At 49.5% G+C, this 3,715-nt stretch overlaps 1 non-coding gene across 1 annotated transcript; it reads right to left on the bottom strand.

The window, feature by feature from the left end:
• Positions 1–1,429: 1,429 nt before the first annotated feature.
• On the bottom strand, positions 1,430–1,584 carry LOC143176086 (5.8S ribosomal RNA). The gene has a single exon (XR_013000683.1). It is a non-coding gene; the product is annotated as a 5.8S ribosomal RNA (ribosomal RNA).
• Between the last annotated feature and the right edge of the window lie 2,131 nt (positions 1,585–3,715).

The following is a 3,715-nucleotide window of genomic DNA, read 5'->3' as shown; positions in this document are numbered from 1 at the left end:
TTACCACGTGGTGTCACACACGATCGTCCGTCTCTTCTCTATAGCAGAAACCGATAAAAATACACCTCCCGAAAGAGAGTATATGGTGATTCTTTTTATATATATATATATTTCGAAATACAACTGAACGTGGCGGAAGCGCACGGTGGTGGTCCAGCGAGGACACGCGACGACGGGGAATAAGAACTATTCGACCCGTTACGAATACGCATGCTCGTCCCGCACGATTTTAACACACACCGTGTTTTTCTCCAGTCGTCAAAGCGTTCGTGCGTCGAATTCGAAAAATAAAAAAAAAAGAAAAACACCTTTTCTCTCTCTCGGGGTAAAAGAGTCGATGTGTATTGTGTATAAAGGTTCTGCGAGAAGTCTCGTTTTGACGTGTGTTCCGCCGATAACGACGATCCTCCGAAACGGGGATACAGAAACGTTACACCTCACAACACGATCTCCGTCTCTTCTCTATAGCAGAAACCGATAAAAATACACCTCCCGAAAGAGAGTATATGGTGATTCTTTTTATATATATATATTTCGAAATTCAACTGAACGTGGCGGAAGCGCACGGTGGTGGTCCAGCGAGGACACGCGACGACGGGGAATAAGAACTATTCGACCCGTTACGAATACGCATGCTCGTCCCGCACGATTTTAACACACACCGTGTTTTTCTCCAGTCGTCAAAGCGTTCGTGCGTCGAATTCGAAAAATAAAAAAAAGAAATACACCTTTTCTCTCTCTCTCGGGGTAAAAAGAGTCGATGTGTATTGTGTATAAAGGTTCTGCTGCGAGAAGTCTCGTTTTGCCGTGTGTTTCGGTAACGACGATCCTCCGAAACGTACATCTCATTCGTAAGAGAGGAAGAAAACAATCTCCCTGGGGCCAGTCGGTAATATACCGACATACGACGTGTCGTGCACATCCGTCTCACGCACGGTATACAAAATATGAATAAAACGTGTGTAGTCTCTCTCTCTCTCGACTTCTTAATATTTTCTTTCACCTCTGACGCATCATTTCAGGTGACGTCGGGAGCGCGGGAAAAAAAATTTTTCTAAACACACGAAACCGTTCATCTCACGAACAGCCGAAAAAGTTGTCGCTCAGATCCATATCGCAGTGGAGCGGTATCCGCGGGCGGTCGTAATTGAACGACGCACGACGCCGCGAACACTCACGCGAGTCCATACAAACGATTCCGATCGTTTTGCAACAACTAGAACGTACACTGTCCGTGAAATTCACAGAATTTTCGCGTGTCCGCGACAAACGCCGACGAGACACCCATCGTTCGCTCGTACGTAGCATCCTTCTCTTAACCCGACTCAGAAACGTTCTTTGCGCCCTTCGGTAAAAAAACGTTCGATCCGAAGAGGTGAACGACGGCGGGGATTTGACAGAGCTACGCAAGCAGTGTATGGTACGTAAACGACCCTCAGCCAGGCGTGGTCCAGGAATTGTATCCGTGGACCGCAATGTGCGTTCGAAATGTCGATGTTCATGTGTCCTGCAGTTCACACGTTGACGCGCAATTAGCTGCGTTCTTCATCGACCCACGAGCCAAGTGATCCACCGTTCAGGGTAATCGTATAAATTTTATATTTCACATATATAATTTTATTCTCATTTGTTCGACCTAATATCTCTCTTCTTTCAAAGAGAAGATAAAAGTTGATACCTGAATCTCCGACCAGCGCGCGAAGGAGATTCAGGCGTCGCCTTGGAGACGACACCGAAGCCTTTCGAGACGAAAAACGTTCAAGTAATATGTATATATTTCTCGACGTTCCGGGCGTATAGTGCATTCAAAAACCCGCGAAAGACGCAGAAGACTCGCACGCGTGGAAACGACGGGGATATATTTTGTATCCTACCCGATACTGAATCCATCGCGTGCAGTCGACCCTCGCGTTCTTCCGATCAGACGCATCTATTGTTGCGCGCATGTTTTCGCGTCGCATCGCGCGAAACGTTGCACGAATCGTACCGATCGATCGATTGAAAGCAAATAATGAAAAAAGACTTCACAGCTGGCTCTTTGCCGGTCATTCGTCCCATGTTATCTCTTGCCGCGAAATTGGCGCGCAAGAGTTGGGTGTCAGACGCGCGGCTTTAAAACGAGCTTCACGGCCGGTCCCTTCGTTACCGCTTTCGTTCTTTCTCTCGGAACGACCATGAACGAACACGACGAGCGACGCTACGGCATACACACGTCCACGGATTCGATTAAAAAAACAGACTTCACAGCTGGCTCTTTGCCGGTCATTCGTCCCATATTATCTCTTGCCGCGAAATTGGCGCGCAAGAGTTGGGTGTCAGACGCACGGCTTTAAAACGAGCTTCACGGCCGGTCCTCTCAATTCCGTGTACGGTACACGCAAGATGCGGGTTCCACTTCCAGACTACCCGGTCCCTTCTCTCTACGAGAATCGATAGTAGAAGAACGGCTCGAAAACGCGTCTCAGAGACTAGGGGAAAAGAAGCGGTATGCGAGCGAAACGAAAACGCATTATGGAAACGTCGCGAAACAATGTTCGACGGTTGCTCGGTTCCAATCGTGCGGCCGTTTCAATTTCTCGTGCGCTTCACCGTCCCTCCGTAACTCTGGCCGATCGCGTATACCGAAGAGCCGACACGCGCAAAAACCACAGGCATTGTATACTGTATATATATATGTTACAGTCACAGCCTTCGCGCGTTTTACTCTCCGACGCGGGGTTTCCACGACGAAAGAGAGACAGTTTCGTGGCGGGTGACTCGGCCGAATCGCTACGACGGGTATTTCTATTATAGAACGAATCATCGCCACCCTTTACCAGTGCCCGACGAAGGAATCACAAGGTCATCTGGAGTTTACAATGCCAGCGACGGTAATTCCAACGAAGACCCGATAAGTCAACTCATCGTTCTATTTCTCCCCGTACAGAAAAGCGAATCGACGCTAACGCACCTCGCGCAAGCACGAACGTTCTCTTCGCGTGGATCATCCCATCGTCGAAAGATGTAAAGACGCATTGGAGATCGTGGTCTCTGGCGGGCTCATTGCACGCCCCACTGCATATCTTTCCTCGAATCGAGAATGATTCGTCCACTAAGGCTGCGAAACTACGCGTCGAGGAAACTAGGGGAAAGAAGCGGGATGCGAGCGAAACGACAATACATTATGGAAACGTCGCGAAACAATGTTCGGCGGTTGCTCGTTTCCTCCTGCGGACGTTTCATTGCTCGGGCGCTTCACGTCCCTCCGTAACCTTCGCGCGATCGCGTGCCCCGGAGAGCCGGCAACCGGTGAACCACAGGCGTATAAACTATAGTCTTCTATAGCAAGCCTTCGGCGGTTACTCTCCGACGCGGGGATTCCACGACGAGAGAGAATTTCGTGGCGGGTGACATCGGTCGAAACGCTACGACGGGTATTTCTATTATAGAACGAATCATCGCCACCCTTTACCAGTGCCCGACGAAGGAATCACAAGGTCATCTGGAGTTTACAATGCCAGCGACGGTAATTCCAACGAAGACCCGATAAGTCAACTCATCGTTCTATTTCTCCCCGTACAGACAAGCGAATCAACGCTATCGCACCTCACGCATGCACGAACGTTCTCTTCGCGTGAATCGTCCCATCGTCGAAAGATATAGCCGCTTGGAGATCGTGGCCCATCAAGTTCTTCCGTAACTCCTGCGCGATCGCGTACCCCGGAGAGCAGGCAAC

This window comes from Nomia melanderi, unplaced genomic scaffold (assembly GCF_051020985.1).
Source record: "Nomia melanderi isolate GNS246 unplaced genomic scaffold, iyNomMela1 scaffold0372, whole genome shotgun sequence".
Lineage (NCBI taxonomy): Eukaryota > Metazoa > Arthropoda > Insecta > Hymenoptera > Halictidae > Nomia > Nomia melanderi.
Note: the sequence above shows the minus strand (reverse complement) of the source record. Positions and strands in the feature narration are given on the sequence as shown.